Genomic DNA, 12871 nt, shown 5'->3' with positions numbered 1-12871 from the left:
TTGGGTACCCCCTTTTTTCTCAGCCACCCCTTCACGAATCATCCCAACACTTCCAGGATAGGACCATTGTCAGTGGACCAGCCGGGAGGAGGGAACTCTATCTCTCACATAGAGTTAACTCCCGATGCCTTGCTGCAGGGTTAATTATAACAGAGTGGCGAATCACAGGTAATAAAAAAGCAAAACTAAGTGCCAGTCTTTAACAAATACCTTCGTTTAGACCAAATAGCAAGGAGGAATTTTGAAATTAAAGCACCATACACTGGGTCAGTGTCAGATTTTAGGATCCTAAAGAATTCACGGTGCCCAGGTTTCTGCACAATTATATAACCCATTTAGACCTGGCCTGTTTGTATGCCGAGCATAAGAACAATACATGAATTACTGTTTCCTCCTCCACTAGGCATCCAGGACAGAGGCAATGGGTTGAGCCCGCCCACTTATTAGTTATTGCATAGAGCGGGAGCGTCCCATATCTAAATTGCAGAAACAACTTCCTTGCTAATGGGGGCTGTATTAAATCTAGCACCTGCTCAAATTGATAATGTGACCTAAAATCCAAGAACCCATGTGTTAAACTCATAGTTTTGACTGCCTGTATTAGGCTAGTCAATTTAAACTCTTTTACTACTTTAGCTAAAGTTTTTTTAGGGGTGGCTAGACAAGATTCTTCGGTAGTGATATATAAGTCCTCCATGCCCATAGCTCGAAAAGAATCCCTAACAAAGGACAACCAAGGTATACTACCTACAGCCCCCAGAGATGACATTACCGCTTTTAGTTCCTCCCTATAGTGTCTCAACTCTTGTGTACTCCACAGCCGTTGCCAATAAAGCAACGGTCGGGACAAGATTAAATCCACCATTGGGAGGATACCCAAATCCATCCTTAGCGGTACTAGGGGTGTGTTTGTTGGCAAAGCCAGGATTTGTCTAATGAACCTATTTTCAGTGAGGGTCAGGGCTGGTACTCTGTATATTTCTAGCGGTGGGCTTATAACCTTTAAGGCACAACTCTTCTGGACTTTTAGGATTCCCCCAATTGCCTGGGTTAGCTTCAGATTGGCCTTGTTGATTTGGGGACCCCATACCATTTTATCATTTAGGGAAAGGCCCAAATAATCAAAGATATGGACCCGCTCGAGCGGCCTGTCATCCATCATTGGGTGTGGGCAGTTAGTGAAATTGACATTGAAGACCATATATTTGTTTTATTGATATTTACTACAAGGTTCCTCTTTTTGCAAAACTGGCTAAATTCCTTTAACACTCGCTGCATCCCCATCGGTGATTTTGAGAGGAGAAGGGTGTCATCCGCAAACATTAGTGCGGGAAATTTGCGGAATGATATTTTAGGGGAATCCAAATCCTTGGCGGCAAGTAGATCTTCAATTAAACCGTTTAGGAAGAGGGAAAAGATGGTCGGCGCAAGCACGCATCCCTGCCTCACCCCCTTATCGACAGGGAAGGGGGCTGATAGTTGGCCATTCTTGTCTTATCTTACTCTAGCGTATGTGCCCTCGTGGAGGCGTTTAAGTTGGAAACAAAGATATGGTGGAATTCCCATGTCCAGCAGGATCCTCCACAGCTGGTCACGGTCCACCATATCAAACGCTGATTTCAAATCCACGAAGGTAAGATACAGGCTCCCATCTTCCAGAACCACATGCTTCCAATAGATCAACTGAAGCTTAAACAGCTGATCTACAGTTGAAGTTTTAGCTCTAAAGCCTGCTTGCAACGTAGTTAGAACATCACAGTCTTCCATCCAATCCTGTAGTCTTTCTAATAACACCCTTGCAAAGATTTTTTGGGTAACATCAATGAGGCTAACTGTCCTATAATTTGCAGGTTCAATGGGGGACCCTTTTTTATAGATCGGAATGATCTCTGCACCAGCCCACGTGGACGGTGCTGGAAGGCAATGAAGAATTGCATTAAAAAGTAATAATAGATATGGAGCCCACACAATAGATATGGAGCCCACACATAGATATGGAGCCCACAATTAGAATGTTGCGGATTTACTATGGAAAATAGGTCCTAACTATAACTACCTACTGGCGACCACTAGTAGGTAATAAATATATATACACACACACACAATTATATGTGTATAAACGTAGGTTTTAAAAGTCAAAATAAGTTCATGTATTTTAACATTCATTTATATCTCCATTATTTACAATGGAATGGTGTTGCAATTTCAGTGGTTTGGCTTGTGTGACTCTGCACTTACTCCAGATTTGGCCCAAAAACATTTGTAACTCCTTCATGACCTGTATGGCTGAAGTAATAACATTTGTACAGTTTGTTAATAGCAACAAGCTTAAACCTTTAGAGGTGGATGTTTGTCTTTCTCTAAACACATCATTAATTCTTCCTTTTCCCCTCCTTACCTTTTCCTAAACCTCGATCATTTTGTAATAAGAGTTCCCCATTTTCCAGCCAGGCACCCCTGTTCTTCCCACAGGTAGAACAAAACGGTAGGTGTACATGTGGGGCAGATATCTCCTTGTAAAAAAGATAAGAGAGGTCTTCAGATATAGGTTTTGGGGAAACATTTTGTAGTACGTTGCACTTTGTGAATAAGTTCCTGATTCATCCTGTTGTTCACGTGTATGAAATGTGCTTTTTCTCCCAGTTAACACCCCTGCAGGAACTAGCCATTGTACGTTGTATGTATATTACCATCACTCAAAGGGAGGTGACAAAGAGGAACATGTTTGTGACAGCTGACACTCTGGATCGCATCCTGACAGGCTCGGTAAGCAACAGGGTCTCACTGACAGATGGTGCTCATTCACTCAGTCATGGAAAACCTCAGGACCTTCAGGGTAGGGGCTGCAAAGCACTGGATCTTTCCTGGCACGGCAAAGCAGAATTACTGCTGATCATTCAGTCAGACCTTTGGTATCCCAGATAGTTCCGTCATAGTTTGCAGCCAGTATGGAAATCAGCAGAGGTGCGATTGGATGGTTAACAGGGTTATATAGATGGCTCTCTTAGAGTATCTGAAATAATTAGCACAGGAAGATTACCTTGTCGCTGCAATAGATGTGTGTTGAGAGCCCAGCAAAAGTAGTACATGGGAGATACAATGAGGCATTCAAAATAGCAAGATCTTCGTGACATGAAAAAGTCAAATTTTTTACCCAATGGGAATAGGAGGGATTTTGTAGGAGGTACCACAGGATGTTAGATTGGAGATCTCATGGAGCTGCAAGAAATATGGCAGCTCTTCGAAAGACAGCACAGACTTAGTTTTACAGTGGGTGGGAATGTAATATTCAATAGGACTATATATCAGAATATTATATATAGAATATCATTTGATATCACCATCATGTCCTAAATGTGGAAAAAACTTTTATGTACAATGTTTGTTAAAAAAATGTATTTCAGACAATATACTGACAAAGATATTCTGGTACCACACCTTTAATAGACTGTAACATAGGATGATAGATTAAATAATATAAGGGGTGATAGCGGATAAATCCGTAGCACTTAGACAGGCAGGTACACCATATGAAAATCCAGTTTGTATGGCCATATTTTGATCTTGTGCATGGGCATGTGCATTGAAGGCACAGCAGAATAACTATGCATTGACACCAGATGCTTCTGCATCATCAGATTATGTCAGGTGGACCTATACGATATATTAGGTGCTAGTCCAGCAGTACTTGCAGTAAAAAGGTATATTTGGTTTCACATAGTGTAAAATGCAGTCATAGTATTTCTATTTCAATTAAAATGCAAACACTTAACGTACCACTGTGTGCACACAAATTATTTTTAACAATGACCTTTTCAACTGAGTAAGTTTAAGTATGTAAGTTTTATTTGTAAAGTTCATGGTTATTCAAAACCATTACATGGATAATACAATCAGAAAAGTAATTAACTGTAAAATATGGCATTTTCCAAACAGTTTGTCATTTACACACCGGTTTCTCATTTATTTCCATTAAGAAGCCTTTAAGGAGGAGTAAAATACAAAGTGCTGCCTTTTTTACTGCCATTGCTGATACTATTGTGGGTGCAATATTCTATTATTCCCATTTAAGATTTTAGTAGAGATTCTCTCTGCAGAAAGCACTCACAAGACAATAGTTAATCATTTTGCTACCTAGTATTTGCATGTTATTTTCTGTGATCCTTCTAGGTCCTTTATTCTGGTGTAGTGGTAATTTAGAGTTGATAGGGATGAATTATTATATTGATAATGAGGAGTGTCCTGAGGAAGGAAGTAATAGTGTGCCTCAAATGGTCTGCCTCTATAAAATGAGTGCACTGAACATCAGGTTGCAATACAAACTAGTGTAAACATGCCACTCTGATACATTTTTAGGGACATCTGACATCACCAGCTAAACTCTAACCTGCACCTACAGGGCACATATACACCACACCTTCACCACCTACATCATACATGAAACCTACATCCCAATGTTTGCTGTTCTACACACTTGCAACATAAACTACATCAGGTATGACTAGCTAGCATGTATATCCTTCACCACCACATGCAGCCTACACTGCCAACAGCACTCTTTAAAACAGGTGTCTTCAACCTTTCCTGAGCTACTATCTAATATAGGGAGTTTATACATGTGCATAGATACCAACTAACTTAAATACTTCCCCTAGAGTACCTCATTCCAGATACAGGGAACATAAAGTATTAATATAACAGGAGATGCATTGCAAAGGTTTACATTTGGGATACTTGAGGATCAGCTGTGTCCCTTTGCCCTTGAAAGACCAAAAGAGAGTGAAATAGAGAGAGTGAGAGAAAGAGAGACAGACAATGATGTGAGAGAAAAAAGAGAGGAAGTGAGAATAGAAATAAAATAAAAGGAAAGAATGAAAGAATTAGGGGGGAAAGGCAAGAAACAAAGAAAACAAAGTAAATAGGAAAGAGGAACCGATATTCAGAAAGACAGCAAAATAAAGGTGAACATCAACATAACCAGAGAAAGAGCACAATACAGGAAATGAAGGAAGAAAGAAATTAAGAAGAAATGAAAAACGAAGAATCAAACTGTAAAGGTATGAATGAAAAGAGGGTAAGAATAAAGAAGGCATGACAAAGGAAGAGGTAGAAGGAGAAAAAATAAAGAGCACAACAGAGAAAGAGTAGCGAAAGAAGGTAAGAGAAAGAAAAAGACAATGAGAAAGAAAGGAAAAAATAAGAGAACGAAAGTAGCAGAAAAAAGAATGAAGGAGATCAGGTCACTAGTGGATGAAGAAAGGAGAAAAAGAAAGAAAAAAGAACAACAGGTAAATACAACAAAAGGAGAAAGACAGAAAAAGAATAACAGAGGAGGAAAAGTGAAGGCAGAGAAAACAGATTGAACAAAAGGAGGGATAGAAGGAAACAACAAGAGAAAAATACAGAGAAAGAAAGACATTGAGAAAGACAGAGATATGACAAAAGAAAAGAAGGAGGGGAGGAGAGGAGAGGAGAGAAATCAAGTAAAGGTGAAAGAAAGAAAAAGGGAAAAAAGAAACACAGAAATGGGAGAAAAAGAAAGAATGAAAGAACAAAGGAAAGAATCACTGAGAGAAACAGGGAGAAAAAGAAAGGTGGAGAAGAAAGAATTAGTTGGAAAAAAGAAATACGCCAAGAAAAAGAGAAAAAATAAAGCGATTTAAAGAGAAAAAAAAGAAAAAGTAAGAAAGAGACAAAGAATGGGAAAATCGAGGAAAAGGACCAAATAGAGATGGAAATGAGAAAAAGGGAAAATAGCAAGAATACAAATTAAGCTTAGAAGATAAAAGAGGTAGAACTGAAAAAGGTTGCACAACAAGTGTTAAAGAAAGAAATAGTGCAAACAAAAAGGAAGAAAGTGAGAAAGATAGAGAACGAGAGAGAACAAGAGAAAGCAAGATAGAGGGAATAAAATACATTGAGAATGGAAATGGAAAGAGAGACAGGAAAGCAAGAAAAAAGAAAGACAAGGAAAGACGGTGGAAATAAAGTAGAAAAAAGAAAAGTTTCAGAAAAGGATAGTCTACATCATCTAGTACTGTCAGCTTTTGACTAAATCATAGAAACAGGCACAGTGTTTTTAAAAGCTGTGTTATCAGGTGGGCACCTGTCTATTCACAAGCCTGTTGACAGGCAAGTATCATAGGCGAGCTCCAGATTCCACATGTAGGCAAGGGCTGAGAACACAAAATAGATTCAATCTGTATGTAACAGACTTATAGATTCAAAAGCAAAGCTCTCCTGTAGATTTTGATTTGTGTTTTGTAGAATTACTTGCCTATTTTAGTGCCTGAAGTTCACACAGAAATGTGTGTTCATGTCCGTATGTTTTTGTTTGTGTAGTTGTGTATGTGTGTGAGAAACAGAGAAAAGAGAGAGAAAGAAAGGGAGAGAGAGATGGAACTGCATACATTTTCACAAGACACACAATTATTGATGGACGGAATGCAGAAAAAAATCAAAACATTCACCCCTAGTCAAGGGATCTGGGTTAAATCCATCAAGCTTTTGCTCACCATACCACCCCAGTTTAGACCTGACCAATCATTTTCACCTCATGGACTAGATCAGCAAAGTGCACAGGAAATAGGTGGTGTTAGGTCCTTTTTTTTGCACCCCGTTGGCCCTTCTATTTTGCAGCAGATGCAGCCAAGGTATGTGCGGGTCCTTTTGTAACAAGGTTTGTACTTACACCCATTTCACCCCCTCAGTGTGTCAAGATGCATTAAACCACTTGTTAGGTTTGGCCCCATACAAATGAGGGACCACTTTTGTCCAGGTTTTTCTGTCAAATTACTAAGCACTGACAAAGGCAAACTGCACCCCAGAAGATGTCTATGGGAAGCGGTGCAAAGCTAGCACACCTACCCAGGCACACTTTGGGAGGAGCAATGTGGAGTCTCAGGGACCCAGTCATCCCCATAAAGAAAGATGAAGTTAAGTAATGTATCCACTTCAACATGCAGTCCGATATGCTGGCAGTACAAAACAGAACAGCATGGAAGTTCCACACATCCTCAACTGTTGCACTCTCTTTGGCCTCTGAGAGTTCAGAACTTAACTGGAGAGGTCAACTTTGAATTTGAATTTGAATTTGAACTGGAGAGGTCAACTTTTTAGCAAAATATACAAAGAGACAAAGCAATTGTAGACCTATTTTGTAATACACCACATTGTCATTAAGATGCAGTTTATGTATGTTATTATTATAGTACTTTTGATTTATTGGCATGATGCTTAATCATATATTTCCCGTTATTGCTACCTAAAACAGTCCATCATTTTTAGAGTGTTAGCCATAAAATAAGACAAATGTTTGTAAAAATAAATATTGCAGTCTCTATGTCATGTCATGTATTGTGTTTGAAAAGAAGTTAAATATTTCACAAAATCACACATTAAAGTACAGCTATTTTATAGGTAGAAAACACTAAGTTAATCCAAGTCTAGAGAATAGCCAAATGCACTTAATTACTTTTGATTGTAATGCCCATTTCAAGTACAGAAAGTGGCTATGAAAATAGTTCACACCTCCCAGCCAGTCCCTAGAAATACATTTGGTGCACACTCTAAATGTTATCAGTCGCTTTTGAATATCTCTGCAGTGCAGAAAGACATACATTTATAAAAATAAACCTACCTTGGATGTGAAATAGAGACAGGAATTTCTGATATTGTTAACGGGTGCACCACTATATGTATAATTCTATATATGACCCATCTTTATCCTATACACTTTCTTGCTGCTAGTGCTCAAGAAATCTTAGTCTACAGCCTTATTTTCAATCTGTTTTGGCAACTCATGGTTCCACTTGGTGTATTTCAAGGAGTGAATATATTTCTCTTATCTGCTCCCGTTCTGTCTTATTGTTGATTGAGTCGTAGGGCCTGATTCCGAGTTTGGCGGGAAGGGTTAGTGTTCCGCAAACTTGAGGGATAGCCTGTCTGCAATATTACAACTTCATTATATCCCATGGAACTAATTAGGTGGACAGGATACCCATCATGTTTGTGACTGAGTATCCCAGCCACTGAACTCATAATCAGGCCCTTAATGATGGTTTTAAGCCTCTCCTGTGTCACAATAACTGCTCAATGCCTGATACTTTGTACTTAATTCTTGTTTTGGGTTTATTTGTCTCTTCTTGTTTGTCATAAATCATTCAAATTACCAATATTTCCTTTTTCTGCATATTTAGGAGAATGCTGGCGAACTTGAAAGGATGGCATTAATGTGTCAAATTGCTCTTACCAAGTGGATACCACATTCAATATCTTCTAGGATTGTAAATCTATTTACGATGCCTTCTATTCCAGAGGAGATTGTGTTTTGGGCCATCCATCAAATGATAATTCTATACGGTAATTTGGAATAATGCGATTTAGTTGTGGAACGCTGTGATCTGTGGCAATCTACTGGAATCATCTAACAAAAGAAGAAGAGTGAGGAGGGAACATAGGCACTCGTTCGTCTCCACTAACCTTGAATTCAACTAATAAAGAGAACAAACTCAAAGCTAAGCTTCAATTATACCAGTCATCAGGGTCACCAGAAAAAGTCTCCATTGCAGGGAACCCATTTGGTTTATGGAAGAACCCTCACCCATCAACCTAGTTGGTGTCATGTTCCATCATAGGGTTCCCACCCAGGGGGCCGAGTATCTCCTAGGTGTACTTCGACGCCTGATTACAGCGGATATTTTTTTTTGTTGTGTTTCTTTTTGGTGAGGAGTAAATACCGTGAGAGTGAAAAATTAAGGTTAAAACTACCTCCGGGGTATCAAATTATTTATTATGTGGTCTAAGGGGTAGTGGTAAACGCAAGTTCTTTGGATGTGAGTGAGAGATTGTGGTCTCACACGTCTCTTAAAGGGTGTTCAATAGTCTACATGTTTCAGCCAATGAATATTGCAATTGATTGGCTTTCTTCAGGATCTGTGGTTCAGAGTAAATATAGCCCTGAACCTACGTGAACTATGCATACACGCTAAGGTGTGCATAGGTGTTTAGGGTGCATAACTTACCCTGAACCGCTTTGGTTCTACGGCCCAAAGGATGACAAAATTGCTTTTAGATGGCTTGTGATTTTCCACTGTCCTTGAGAGGTAAAGGTTAATTCACCAGAGGGGCTCACCCCAACTAATCAGAAAGCCTCATCCATGCGTCAATGTGCACCGCTCATTACCGTAGGAAGGATGATGTAGTCTTTCAAACCTCCCGGGAACACTGCTTCACCGAGATCCCGGAAGAGATGAATGAGTAGGTAAGTATGCAGGCGGCTGACCTTGATGCAGTGAGTAACTAAAGCAGAATACCACTCACTTGAGATGCCACATGACAGGTACAACCTGTGTTAAAACCATTTTTGTCCCTGTTCTTTTTTTACCCTTACTACCATGTACAGAGTGTAACAATAGGCACCGCCTCCCACCGGGAACTATGTTGTGAAAATGTTTAGTGCATTAAGTAGGTTGTACTTAAAAACCATTTGCTGACACTTGGATTTTATTCTGACAGTCGGTTATAATATCCTTATGCACCTTCCTTGACTCACCTTGCATTATTAATTGACGTGCTGGGGCATTTTGATGGTTTACTTTTAAATGGTAATAAATGGTAATAACAGGCTAATTTATAATCCGATGGCACACGAGGTGTGATTCGGATTTTCGCAAAAATCTGAATTACCAGCTGATAGCCCCTAATTACTAGGCCATAGGCCTAGTAGAGCCCTCCTGCATTCAGTGCTGCATGCCAGATGATGCAACCACTACACTCACAGGCACACCTATCAGTAGAGGATAAGAAACTGCCCGGGACACATGCATGGATGACGTGTCCCTACCATGGGGGACCTTTTAATTGTTTGTAATTATGTTGTGTCTCCTTTTCTCTTGCAGAAATGATCAAATCTGACGGTGAAACGTAACAATAAGTTATGTACCTTACACACCTATGCACACCTTAGCGTGTATGCTTAGTTCATGTAGGTTCAGGGCTATTTTTACTCTGAACCACATGTCCTGAAGAAAGACAATTAACTGGAAACGCATTGGCTGAAACATGTAGACCATTTCACACCCTTTAAGAGACGTGCAAGATCACACTCTCTCACTCACATCCAAATAACTTGCTTTGAACTCTACCCCAGGGACCACATAATAAAGAATTTGGTACCCTGGAAGTAGTTTTAACCTTAATTTTTCACTCTCACGGTACTCACTCCTCACCAAAAAGAAACACAACAAAAAAAACAGCTCCGCAGTAATGAGGCGTCAAAGCACACCTAGGAGGCACTCGCCCCCTGGGTGGGAACCGTATGATGAAGCATGATACCAACTAGTTTGGTGGGTGAGGTTTCTTCGATAAACCAAATGGGTTCCCTGCAAGGCAGACTTTTTCTGATGACCCTGATGACTGGGTTGATTGAAACTTAGCTTTGACCTTGTTCTCTTTGTTTGTTGAATCTGCTGGAATCTACATTACTTTTAGGTCTGGCTGCAAATAGTGTTATCTTACTATGGCTGAATGCCATCACCACACTCAAATACACAGAGAGTGGGCTTTAAAACATGTTCCAACAGATGTTGGCTTGTTCATTTAGGTCCCTTAATAGATTGCTTGTGAAAGGTTTTTCACATTTTGAATAAACCCATGACAGTATTGTTGATTTATACATTTTATAGTGGTGATTGAAAATGGTTCAATCACTAGCATTGCATATACAATACAAATTGAAAGCAGAAAAAAGCTATACATGGTAATTTTAAGTTCTCTCCTACAAATATTTCAAACAATGGCGGCATTGAGAATAGAGGCACATGCATTTGTCATTTTAACCTGCATATTTAAAACACTTCATTTGTGAGGAATGTGACAACTGAAATGAAGGAAATAAAACATCACTACTATGCTTTTCTACCCAGTGTCATAATGGGTATACATATAAACTCTAAAATGATTCATTTTTAGACAGTGCTCATGAAAGAAACAAGCATCGCTGTGCTTATGCCATCAGGAAGCTTCAAAATATGCAACTCCAGCAAGAGGCCTTAGAAGTGTATGGTTGCATCTTAATCTAAATACAGGTCCACTGACAGCCACTTTTGAAGGACAAAATGTATTGCTGCTATTTTGGTTATTATGTTAAAATGATGAATATTGTTTTAGATTTGTTGACCTTTGTAGTCATTTCACATTGCAGATACACATTTCAGCATCACATACCAGCAGAAGATGTTCCTTACAGGAGTTGTTTCATTATGTTGCTTGCTAAAAAACAGTTAAAAAGTAAAACAGCTCTACACCAACCAGCTACTTAACTATTAAGCCTTTATTTGTACAAGGAAATGCAGCAACTCTGCTATAAATCTGAACTCCTTAATCACCGTCATAAAAAGGTGCAAGTGAATCCAGGAAAAAAACAATGTGAAACTTTCTTTTCTGCCTACTGATAAAGGTTGATTGCGTAACGTGCGTTGTGAAAAGATGCATTGCGGGAACATTGTTTTGGCTTGGCTTAGGCAACAGAGGCTCCCTTGGCTACATTCCCTACTTGCTTTCTCCAGAACTGTTAGTATAAACTTTGCTGTACATGCAGAAAAGTGTCGACTACACCAAGATGCAACAATTGTAGTAAAGTCTTACTTGTGTGAGTCATGTTAAGGAAGAGTTGCAGTCATTTTGTCAGAAAATAAAGGTCCTCATTTCTCTGTATCAAAGCTGGTGAAATCTGGTTTCCATATACCTGGGAGGTTTGAAGTTTTATGTTCTGCTGAGTAGAAAATTTAGAAAGCAATACATCAAGTTATTTTACAATATGTATCATAAAAAAAATAAGCTTACAGCACACTCTTCATTTCAAGTTTGTATTCATCTTTCTTTTGATTAATGATGTGTTTTCTATTTTCTCTTTTAGAACCAGAAATGGAACCATGCCTAGGTCTGATTCTTAGAACGTTTTGTCCTGTAATGAAGACTGCTTCTACAGTCAACCAGAAAATTTGCTTTAGCCTTGGTGTGTACTTGCAATGGTGTAACGGTGGGGCTCTGTTTGATACTTGGGGAGTGTGGGGAGAGTACACCTTTATTAAGTTCTCTTTTGTAACATTACCTGAGAACACCCTTCATGCAAAGAGATGCAATTTCTGTTTGGTGCAGCGAATACCAGTCCATATTCATCCTTTTTTTATCTGCATTGAACTCTCATTTGTTGCCCAAATCAGAATTCAACTGCAACATTGGTCTGCATAAAGTGTAACTCCCCTACTTTCTAGTACATCTGCCAATTGAACTGGCATGCTGAGCTGCTGTGTCAAGTTTGCTATGTCATGACTGGAACACATCTCTTGTCTGAAGAGTACACCTCTGAGAGACACCCTATTAATTTCCGCCCCAAAAATCTAAGGGTCTGATTTAGAGTTTTGGGGGACATGTTGCTCCATCACAAACGTGACGTCTGTTCCATCATCTGATTTATTATAAGTTCTTTATAACATATTGTATGTGTAATAAGACCGAAGGGGCTATCCCGTCATGCTTTTGATGGGATACCCATCTGTAGAGGATGTAGCCTTATGGCTAGAGCCGATGATCTCGAAGCTGGGGAACAGGGTTCAAGTCTCAGCAACGACGCTGAACATCCTGTGATTCTGGGCAAATCACTTAATCTCCCTGTGCCTAACAAAATGAATATGTCCTTGTGTAATGAAACTGGTGCTTATGTACAGCGCTCTGATACCTGATATCTTCGGGTCTAGTTTGCGCTATATAACACTAAAAAAACAGGCCTTATGTTGTGAAATCACATCCATGGAAAGAGGAGCATTAACCTGTAGAAATTGTACACAAATTTCAAGAGGTAGTTGTTCAT

General features: G+C 39.3%; 1 long non-coding RNA gene across 1 annotated transcript; it reads left to right on the top strand.

Moving 5' to 3' along the window:
- The first annotated feature begins 2663 nt into the window (after positions 1-2663).
- LOC144819740 (uncharacterized) lies at positions 2664-11976 on the top strand. Its single transcript, XR_013607544.1, has 3 exons — positions 2664-2766; positions 8199-8361; positions 11918-11976. It is a non-coding gene; the product is annotated as an uncharacterized LOC144819740 (long non-coding RNA).
- The last annotated feature ends 895 nt before the right edge of the window (positions 11977-12871 follow it).

The sequence above is a fragment of the Lissotriton helveticus genome, chromosome 2_1 (assembly GCF_964261635.1).
Source record: "Lissotriton helveticus chromosome 2_1, aLisHel1.1, whole genome shotgun sequence".
NCBI classification, from domain to species: Eukaryota; Metazoa; Chordata; class Amphibia; order Caudata; family Salamandridae; genus Lissotriton; species Lissotriton helveticus.
This window is presented reverse-complemented; position numbering and strand designations above follow the sequence as displayed.